Below are 12,040 nucleotides of genomic sequence, written 5' to 3' on the forward strand. Positions count from 1 at the left end.
AACACTCTACCAGGACGTTACTTGGAGCGCCTGGTGGGTTGCAATGCCTCCAACTTTGCTGATGTAGTCTCAACCGGTGAGAGGGTGGAGAATTACCTAAAGACATACAAGATCCAGAGTGGAGTTGGATCTTCATCAGGGTTGAAGAAGTCGTTCATTCAGGGACAGAAGAGGAGAGAAGGGGATGCAGATGGCATATCTTCTTATCAGAATAGGGGTAACCGGAGGAATAACTTTCAGAACTATCATCAACAACTGTATGTTGCGGCTATGACCATTCCAGCTGCAGCACCACTACAACAACAACAACCACAGCGTCAACCAGCTCAGTACCAACAGCAACAACCGGGTAACAGACCCGCTTATCAACAGAGGTCGAGGACGATGGACCGGCGTTTCGACACTCTTCCAATGTCGTACGCTCAGCTGCTTTCTAGTCTTCAACAACTACAACTTGTGCAGTTACGCACTCTGGCTCCTCCCGTTGGTAGACTTTCGATGGGTTACGACGCCAACGCTAGGTGTAGCTTCCACTCTGGGGCACCTGGCCACAATATTGAGAACTGCAAAGCTTTTAAGCACATAGTTCAGGACCTCATAGATTCAAAGGCCATCGACCTTGCACCGGCTCAGAATGTCGTCAACAATCCCATGCCCTATTATGGTGGTGCGAATGTTAATATGATGGAAGGGGAAGCCAGACCCGTCAAAGATGTGTTGAAGTTGAAGACTCCGTTGTTGGATATCAAGGGCTACTTGTTGAAGGCCGATGTTTTCCCCGGTTGTGGGAAGGGTTGTTTGGATTTTGCTACTCAGAGTGGAGGTTGTTTGAAGCTACAGCAGGGTATCTAGGCCTTGCTTGACAAAGGTATCCTCCAGGTTGAAGATTTGTCTGTCCAAGAGTCTGTGGAAGAGGTTGAGGAAGAAGTGTTTGAAGATGCTACTGATGAATTCGCAGATGTTGCTCCTACTGATTCTGTAATCCATGATGATGTATTTAATTTTTCCAATGTGGTTGATTCTGATGTAATTCAACTTGATTCCGATGTTTCAGATGCTTATGTTTCAATGAATGATATTTCAGAGTATGACTATGATGTTGCTACTATCACCATTTTCTACCCAACTAATCAGATCAATGTACTAGAAGCGCAACCGGTGCCACCAGCGCGACCGTCCATTATGACTATCACAACCCCTGGTCCTTTACCTTTCACCAGCGAAAGGGCCATTCCTTGGCATTATGGGGGGAGTGTGTACGCGTACGATCATGGGGTAGAACGGCCACTGAAGGTAGAAGAGGGTTAGAAGTCTGAGCTTGAAGTTGAAGGTCCCGCAGTGGACAATGTTGGTGGAATCGGGCGATTCACAAGGAGTGGTAGACTGTTCTCACCACCCGTTACCCAAACTGATAGTGTTGATGCTGCGGCAAACGCCAAAGGCAAGCAGGTCATGAACGAGGGTGCCTCTGCACCACAGGCTGGTTCTGAGCCTACTTTTGCGAAGGATGTGGACGAGCTTTTGAGAATTATAAAGAGAAGTGACTACAAGGTAGTCGATCAGTTGATTGAGACTCCGTCCAAGATATCCATTCTCTCACTCCTATTGTGTTCGGAGGCACACAGGGAGGCACTGCTGAAAGTCCTAAATATTGTGTATGTGCCTCAGGAGATCTCAGTGAACCAACTAGAAGGGGTCATTGCAAATGTTCATGCAAGCAACGGGTTAGGTTTTACTGATTTTGACTTAACACCAGCTGGACGCAATCATAACAAGGCTCTGCACATCTCGATGGAATGTAGAGACACCGTGTTATTTCATGTTCTGGTGGATACAGGTTCCTCTCTCAATGTGATACCCAAGAGAGCCCTGTCAAGGTTAGAAGTGGAGGGTTTGGTCCTGAAGCCCTAGACCTTATTGTGAGAGCCTTTGATGGTTCTAAGAGGTCGGTGTTCGGAGAGGTAGAAATGCCAATTCTGATTAGATCATAAACTTTCAACAGTATCTTCTATGTGATGGATATCAGTCCTTCCTATAGTTGCCTGCTGGGTCGTCCTTGGATCCACAATGTTGGGGCAGTCTCTTCAACTCTACATTAGAAGATTAAATTCCAAGTCAATGGAAGGATTATCACTGTCTGTGGTGAGGAGGACATTCTGGTCAGTAACCTGTCTACATTCAAGTATGTCGAGGTAGAAGGTGAATTTCATGAGACCCTATGTCAGGCCTTTGAGGCGGTTCAGATCAAGGACGTTGCTCCGGTGGAAGAAGTTAAAGCGGGTGCCTCTATCTCGTCCTTCAAGCAGGCACATGCATTGGTAGATTCGGGTGTTGCTCCCGGTTGGGGAAGTCTGTTGGAGTTACCAATGAAAGAAGACAAGTTCGGGATTGGGTATCAGCCGAGTCTGACTTCTACAACGCCAACACTTCAGACTCGTCAGGGGCCGATTACTTTCTCTAGTGCTGGCATCATTCAGTATGGCCAGGTCTCTGTGGTCAACGATGAAGATGGGGATAGTGATTGCGACATCGATAACTGGTTGCGTCTGAGGATCCTGGGTGAAGTTCTCCGCAACTGGTCTTCTGAAGAGATTATCCAAGTCACTCTTCTTGAAGAGTAATTTTCTTTGTTTATTCATGCATATCCAAGTCTTACGTTCCGCCCAGGGCGTAATGACTCATTGTAGGGCTCATCTATGCGAATACCTGCATTTTTTATCATCAATAAAGGACGTCTTTTTGCATTCAAATATTTCGTTCATTGTTTTTCCATTTTTGCAGTTTTCAAAAATCAAAAAATATTTGGCAATGTTTTGTTTAGTTTTCATTTTTTCACACTCATAAGCACATACCATCACTCATGCAGATGCACATCACCGGATCCTATTGATAACGATTCTTCTATGGCTCGCTTCGACTTTGAAAATCCGATCTTTCAAGCTGAAGAAGAGGGTGATGAAGACTGTGAACTCCCTGAAGAACTTACCAGGCTATTAAAACAGGAAGAAAGGGTCATTCAACCGCATCAAGAGTCTGTGGAAGTGATTAATCTCGGCACCGAGGACGTCAAGAGAGAAATCAAGATAGGGGCTGCTTTGGAAGATAATGTGAAGAAGGGGTTGATTGAATTGCTGCAAGAGTATGTCGACATCTTTGCTTGGTCTTATCAGGACATGCCAGGGCTTGACACAGATATTGTGGTACACCGTTTGCCTCTCAAAGAGGATTGTCCTCCGGTCAAGCAGAAGCTCAGAAGAACAAGACCAGAGATGGCTGTCAAGATAAAGGAAGAAGTGCAAAAACAGTTGGATGCAGGGTTTCTAGCAGTCACAAATTATCCGCCATGGGTTGCAAATATCGTTCCAGTACCTAAGAAGGATGGAAAGGTACGGATGTGTGTTGATTACCGGGATCTGAACAGAGCTAGTCCTAAAAATGATTTCCCATTACCTCATATTGATGTTTTGGTGGATAACACAACTCAGTTCTCGGTATTCTCCTTCATGGATGGCTTTTCTGGCTATAACCAAATTAAGATGGCGCCAGAAGACATGGAGAAGACAACTTTCATAACCCCATGGGGCACCTTCTGCTACAAGGTGATGCCGTTTGGTCTGAAAAATGCCAGAGCAACATATCAACGAGCGATGGTGACTCTGTTCCATGATATGATTCATCATAAAATCGAGGTTTATGTTGATGATATGATTGCCAAATCTCAGACAGAAGAAGAACATTTGGTGAGTTTGTAGAAACTGTTTGAGAATTTGAGGAAATTCAAGCTGAGGCTTAATCCGAACAAGTGTACCTTCGGGGTGAGATTTGGAAAACTGTTGGGTTTTATTATTAGTGAAAAAGGGATTGAGGTGGATCCGGCCAAAGTGAAAGCGATACAGGAAATGCCTGAGCCAAGAACAGAGAAACAAGTTCGTGGTTTTTTTAGGGAGGTTGAACTACATTGCAAGGTTCATTTCTCACCTAACAGCCACGTGTGAGCCAATATTCAAGTTGTTGAGGAAAGATCAGGCTATCAGGTGGAATGAGGATTGTCAAAAGGCTTTCGAGAAAATAAAAGAGTATTTGCAGAATCCTCTTATCCTTGTGCCTCCGGTCCCAGGGAGACCGCTGATTATGTATTTGACAGTACTAGACAATTCCATGGGTTGTGTTCTCGGTCAACACGACGAGACAGGTAGGAAAGAGCATGTCATCTACTACCTGAGTAAGAAATTCACAGATTGCGAGTCGAGATACTCAATGCTTGAAAATACATGTTGTGCAATTGCATGGGCTGCTAAGCGATTGAGACAATACATGCTGACTCACACAACCTTACTGATCTCCAAGATGGATCCAATCAAGTATATATTTGAGAAGCCAGCTCTCACCGGAAGGGTTTCTCGTTGGCAAATGGTACTGTCAGAGTACGACATCCAATATACATCCCAGAAAGCCATCAAGGGGAGTATTCTGTCAGACTATCTTCCTCAACAGCCGGTTGAAGATTACGAGCCGATGAAGTTTGATTTTCCAAATGAAGACATCATGTTCCTCAAGATGAAAGACTGCGAAGAGCCAGTTGTTGAGGAGGGACCTGATCCAGACGAAAAGTGGACTTTGTTGTTTAATGGGGCTGTCAATGCCAGAGGAAGTGGAATTGGTGATGTCATTACTACTCCGAAAGGTGCCCACATGCCTTTCACCGCTCGTCTGACTTTTGAGTGCACCAATAATGAAGTTGAGTATGAAGCCTGTATCTTGGGTATTGAGCAAGCCATTGATTTGAGAATCAAGACCCTGGACATCTTCGGAGATTCAGCTCTAGTGATCAATCAAGTGAATGGTGATTGGAACACCATCCAGCCCAATCTGGTCCCTGACAGAGATTACACGAGAAGATTGTTGACTTTCTTCACAACAGTAAAGCTGTATCATATACCTCGTGATGAGAACTAGATGGCAGATGCTCTTGCCACTCTATCCTCCATGATCAACGATATTCAGTGGAACCACGCTCCCAAGATCGATGTGATGCGCCTCGACAGGGCCGCGTATGTGTTTGCTACTGAACTGGTAGTTGACGGCAAGCCCTGGTATCACGACATCAAGCGCTTTCTGAAGAATCAAGAGTACCCTGCAGGGGCATCCAACAATGATAGAAAGACTTTGAGAAGATTGGCAGGCAGTTTCTTCTTGAACAAAGACGATGTGTTGTATAAGAGGAACTTCGACATGGTTCTGCTTAGATGCGTGGATAGACACGAAGCAGACATGTTAATGCAGGAAGTTCATGAAGGCTCTTTCGGTACTCATGTCGGCGGACATGCAATGGCTAAGAAATTGTTGAGAGCGGGATATTACTGGATGACCATGGAATCTGATTGTTTCAAATATGCTCGGAAGTGTCATAAATGCCAGATTTATGCTGATAAGGTACATGTGCCGCCAAATCCTTTGAATGTGATGTCTTCGTCGTGGCCTTTTGCTATGTGGGGCATCGATATGATTGGAAAGATTGAGCCAACCGCCTCCAATGGGCATCGCTTCATCCTTGTTGCCATCGACTATTTCACCAAGTGGGTCGAAGCAGCATCGTTCGCGAATGTCACCAGACATGTGGTTTCCCGTTTCATCAAGAAAGAAATCATTTGTCGCTATGGGATTCCCGAAAGAATCATTACTGATAATGGTTCTAATCTCAACAACAAAATGATGAAGGAGTTGTGCCAGAACTTCAACATTCAGCATCACAATTCTTCCCCTTACCGCCCTAAGATGAACGGTGATGTTGAGGCGGCAAATAAGAACATAAAGAAGATTGGGCAGAAGATGGTCGTTACGTACAGAGATTGGCATGAGATGCTACCCTTCGCCTTGCATGGGTACCGTACTTCAGTACGTACATCGACCGGGGCAACCCCTTACTCCCTTGTGTATGGTATGGAAGCAGTCCTACCTGTTGAAGTGGAGATTCCTTCTCTAAGAGTCCTGTTGGATGTCAAGTTAGACGAAGCTGAATGGAATCGGACAAGGTTCAATGAGTTGAGTCTTATCGAAGAGAAGCGAATGGCAGCCATTTGTCATGGGCAGTTGTATCAGAGTCGGATGAAGAGAGCCTTTGATCATAAAGTGCGTCCTCGATGTTTCCAAGTCGGAGATTTGGTGTTGAAAAGGATCCTTCCTCCTCAGACAGATCACAGGGGCAAGTGGACTCCTAGCTATGATGGACCGTATATTGTCACCAAGGTTTTTGATGGTGGCGCCTTAATGCTTGCAACTATGGATGGTGAAAACTTCACTTCCCATGTGAACTCAGACGCAGTTAAAAAATACTTCGCATAAAATAGACCCACTGGACAGTAAAAAGAATAGTCCAGGCAAAAAATGGGCATCTCGACGAACCAAGAAAATGAAAAGGTTCGGGCAAAAATTAGGGATTAAAAATGAAAAGATTGTACACCCGGTAAGTTGAAAACCTGAAAAGGCAACTTAGGCAAAAATGGGTATCCCGGTGGATTGAAAACCCGAAAAGGGCGATCCCGGCAAAAGTTAGGGATTAAACGAATGACTGTGTACTGAGTAGTTATGAATCTCATGTCATGTCAATGACTGGAAACTTTTGAAGGATAGGAAACAGTCCAATCACTCTTTTCAGAAAGCTGATCATCTGGAGGATCTTGAAGACGAGCAAGTCATAGCAGAATTGGAACCCAATAGAAGTCCATTTCACATTGCCATTAGATTAATTTCTGTTTTTATCTTTTGTGCGATTACCTCTTTCCAGGGATTGCTTCCTGATGTAAATGCCTATTCAGAGGCCATTCAATCAATAAAATCATGTTATTCAGTATATCTCTGTTTTCATTTTCATTTTACTGTTTTGTTTGCAAAAATGACGTCCGAATTTTTGATAAACATTGCATCATGAAACATAAGAGCTTTACAGGTACATGCTTAATAAACATTTAAAATTGCTGTAAATGTTAAGTGCTTTAGATCGTCTATTCAGAATAGGTACCCTCGGGGCATTTCCTTAAGGTTCCCAGCCGATGATCGCGAATGTTTTCCCCAACAGTCGAAGTTGGTATCTTATCCCTGCAGAGCCGATCAGAGCATTAGATTCTTCGATCCCTAGCAGGCTCTCACTGTTGTACCTCCCCCAAGCGTTTATTTCAGAATATACACTCCCCAGTAGAGTTGACAGTGCCAGACTATATATCCCCAACGGAGTTGACAGTGCCAGACTGTATCTTCCCAGCAGAAGCGGCTGCTCCTCAGGGTTCGATGCCAGATCGATGATCTCGACACCAGATCCATGGTCTCTTTCCTTGAAGCAGAATCTCAGTACCGTATCGGTGTTTGCTTCCCCTGCTAAGTCGTCTCTCTCGCAGATTATGGTTGCCAGAACCACTATCGTTTTCCCCAACAACAGGTTTTCAGTGTCGTTCTCTCCCCAGTCAGAGTCTTGGTATTTCGTCATTGCTAGAACACCGTGTGGCGGGTCATTTCCCCACAGAGTTCTTTGCACTGTGCATCTCCAACCGCCTTTCCAGGGTCCAGAAGATGGTGATCATTTCCCTAGCAGATTCCCTTGCCTCGGCTTGGCATTCTACCCAGCATTTCGCATCCCTGCATGTAGAATCATATTGCATTGGATCCTCCCAAATCGCGTAGCATTTCCATTTTCATGGAGCATTACGCCATTGAAAAATTCAAACATACGCATGTAAGCATAAAACATTCTCGGTATCCCAAGTGATAGGCCAGAAGTTGTTTCCAGTACTCAGACTGAAGATTGTTCATGACTTACCTTTATTATCCCCAGCAAAGGTCATTGGCCCATGCGCCGCCTCTATTATCTTTCCCTTTTTCTGTCGATGCTGACAGGCATGAAAGCTTTCTGGTATTCAGACCGAAGTGGCATTCAGGCCAATTTTCCGGTATTCAGACCGAAGTGGCATTCATGCCCGTTTCCGGTATTTAGACCGAAGTGGCGTTCAGGCCAGTTTTCCGATGTTCAGATCGAAGAAGTTTCCTACGTTCAGGTCGATGCAACTTATGGCATTCAGGCCAATTTTCCGATATTCCGATCGAAGTGGCATTCAGGCCAGTTTTTCGATGTTCATATCGAAGAAGTTTCCGACATTCAGGTCGACGCAACTTGTGGCATTCAGGCCAGCCTCTCGGTGTTCAGACCGATATTAATAATCTCATATCTTCAAATGTTCAGATCGAAGTCATTTCCAGTATTCAGACTGATTAGCGGCATTCAGGCCATGGTTATTTCTGTGTTACCATTTATTTTGGTATCCAGGTTAACATTCTTTTTCGTTATTCAGACTGACTCTCACCGTACCAGACGGATTCTTCTTTCAAGACCACCTCTTTGCCGATTCTGACAGGCATTGTTACTTCACTTCACTTCAGTGCAAATTTTCGGGCTTTTATTGTATTCAATCCCTTGATACCTCGAAAGTGCGAAAGCCGCTGCTATCTTCTTTTCGGGTCTCCGGTTGATTGAATAGGGGCAGCTGTAATACCTCAAAATTTGCCCCCCTCATTCATGCATTAATTTTTTGGTCATTTAACATTTCATATTGCATTTCATCATGTCAATCGGAATTAGATCCAAAAAGCTTGAATATCATCCAAGACACTTTGTGGGTCCTATCTGGGTGATCAGTCAACACAAGGGAATGGCTTGAGATACTTCCAACATGTTCAAATGGGATCTATTCATCAGTCAAAACGTTAATCTTGAAGGAGAAAAAGTTTGTTCATGAACTGTCATGCTCGCTAGGCGAAGCCCACGTGTTTCGTAAAAAAAACGGAAAAAAAAGGAAAAAGAAAAAAAGGAAAAAATAAATAAATAAATAAAATATAACAGAAAAATCTTTGACTTGAACCTCTCTCTTTTGAACCCACAAAGTCACAAAAATCAGGTTATAAATTCTAGACTTCCGTCTCCCAAAAAACCCTGGGGAAAAAGATAGTGAGAGAAGAGCTAACAGAGTTCAGAGCAACCTCCAGAGACTGAAGGGAACTCATCTGCAAAGAACCAATCCCTTCTCATATAAACCCTAAGATTGTTCTGCAAAGCCAACGGTGCAATTCAATTTCAATCGATCCTCCCCAATCAGGTATGCCCTATTTCCACTACTTTATACTTTGAATTTTGATACCCTTTTGATGCATGTGTTTGACAAGAGGTTTAGGCCTCCTACACTTGGTTGCTTTTTGTGAGCTTTTTTTGTGAATTTTAATGGCATGATTCATGTGGTTACATTTTGATTTGGGGCAACTCTTGATTGTACCCCATCTTGTCACTCTAACCTGTTTGTTGAGTTTTTTTGTGAGGGCTCACATGACTCCTGAACGGATAGCTTGCTTGGCATTCCATTTTATTTGTGGGATACCACCTGGAGGTTTATTCCGATTATCTGTGTTGACTTGCTTTCTTTGTTGGTGCCAGCTTGAGAGATCTCTGGGTTTCTTGTGTCGTTAGTTGCTATTACTTCGGATCTTTATCCGTGTGGTACTTTTACATCTTTCCCGCATTTTACCACTTTCTTAACTGGAAGACCTCAATAGGAGGCAATGTTTTCTTTTGTTTGTTTACTTTTGTGCCCAAAGACCTCTAAGAAGAGGCATCAATGCTAAAGACCTCCCTCCGAGGCAATTGACGGATAAAAGGGATTAGTAATCAATCCCCCGTTATTCAGTGTGTCGTTCTTTAAGATCACACTACGTGTCGATGCTTCAGAACAAAAGCCCAAGATCTTTTGTCCGGTCAGTCAGTGGAGAGGGGTCCACCTTTCTGAATCCCCACTTTTTGTCATGAGCTCACCCTGTCCAGGGTTAAGAGCTATGAGGTCTTATCCTCATTACCCTTTTGATCTGCTCACCCTGACGTTCAATGTCAATGGTTAAGAGCCCGTTTGATTACCCTTCCATGGCTTGTTTGTCGAGGTTGATATGACCCCTCTTGACTAAAGCTCTACCCATGTATGTTTGAGCCCCCTTATTGGCGTGTTTACTTTAAGATACATGTTTTGTATGGTGTGATCGTCTCCCCATAGGGTTGCTAGGCTTCGTATAGTCTCCCGTTTGCATGTCAATTAAGGTAGCGCGGTTCCTTTGTCTAGGACTGCCTTTTTGCATGAGTATCCCTAAAACACCCCAACTCATTGATTTTTCTTCTCCTAAGAACACGTTAACTCCTTCTACTACAGGCGAGTAAGTCTCCAAAGGTCGAGCATCCGGTAGATTGCGTAGTAACGTCGTTCATCTAAAAAACACAACCCTTAACCCGTAGGTAGCCGAACTACGGCTTGCTTTGATTCTCATTCCAGATGAGATACGTAGGCATAAGACGCGATGTCTTAGCGAGCACACTCCTCTTTAACCCCTAGGTAGCCGAGCTACGAAGACTCTGATTCTCATATTCAGATGAGATACGTATGCAGTGGATGCGACATCCGTGCGAGTCATTTTCTTTTGACCCCCCTTTTAGTAAATAGTAAATTAGATAAACCTACACCCTTTAGACAAGAACAACAAAAGTGGATCCCGTAGAGTACTACGGATGCGTAGGGGTGCTAATACCTTCCCTTCGCATAATGGGCTCCCGAACCCAAGATTTGGTTGCGAGACCTTGTCTTTTCCTTTCCTTTTTCCAGGTTTACTTCGAGCGTTTCCTTTCCCTCCTTTGGGATGAATAATGCGCGGTGGCGACTCTTCTGTCATTTCTTTCTCGCCAATTGTTTTTTTTCGCATTCTTTTTTCAGGTTGCGACAGTTGCCTAATTCTAAGTCCAATGTCTCAGATCAAATCCAACAGTCCACACAAAAATGTTTTTAGGTTTTTTTTTCTTATTATGTACATTAAGGTCAAAAGACCATAAACAAGTATATACAAACACAATATAATCACAAGATAAGGCTCGAATGAGCAAAGTGAAAATGACATTAAGTAAACAAATTGAATGGTATGAATAATGGCAAATGAATAAATACTTGAAATTAAAGTGCATAAAAGTAAATGGTTTGAAATTAAATGTTAATTGTTAGTTGATTAGAAGTTAGTATTGCTTTTGTTTTTGTTTTGTTTAAGTCATCCTTTGGAGAACACTCAACCCACTTGTCACAAGCATGGATCCTTGAACCAAGACATCTTCCAAAGGAAGGAAAAAAGGCCAAGTTTCCACACAATACCATGAAAGAGGGGAGACTTACAATCCCACTTACTAGAATGCTATGCCTTTTGTGCCACAAATTTAGTGCTATGTTAAGCAATCATAATTGGACTTATGTAGAAGTGACAACTATTTGAGGCCGGGCAATATAATTTTGGTGTTAATGCATGTTAGGGACATAGTATAATGGACTATGCTCATAAAACATACCACACACAAAAAGAATATGCAAAAAGGTTGACCTAATCTCATCCATACTCATGTTGATTTTGCAATCAACTAGTCTTAGGATCTAGAGATATCATAGGTCCATGACATCAATGAATAAAGAAAGGGAATGAGATGAAAACGGAAGGGGAAATGGAATCAACACAAATTGGTCAAAGGGGCACTTTTACCAAATTAAGACCATTCATTCATTTTGGGAGATGAAATGTACATTTCATCAATCCTAAATCCAATGATCTTAACTTAACAAAGTCAAATCAACATTGACCAAAGCTCAATAACACAAGTCAAACTCAACAAGTCAAAATTAGAAGCTCAACATAATTTATTTGGCATTTAAATAATTAAAATCAACTAAAATATGCATTAAATTAATTATGGTTTATCAAATTCCTAAAACCTCATCAAAACACCAAAGAAATGACCATGAGATTTACCATAGGTCAAACAAGGTCAAAGGACCTTGGAGAAAAAATTTCATAATTTTTGGAAACTTAAAACTATTTTTAAACAATTAAAGATATTCACAAAATTAATTAAATCATGAAAAATATTAATAATGATCCAAAAAAGAATTTTAATTCAGAAAATGAAAGATGAATTTATTTAAATTTTTTT

This window comes from Lathyrus oleraceus, chromosome 6, assembly GCF_024323335.1.
Source record: "Lathyrus oleraceus cultivar Zhongwan6 chromosome 6, CAAS_Psat_ZW6_1.0, whole genome shotgun sequence".
NCBI lineage: Eukaryota > Viridiplantae > Streptophyta > Magnoliopsida > Fabales > Fabaceae > Lathyrus > Lathyrus oleraceus.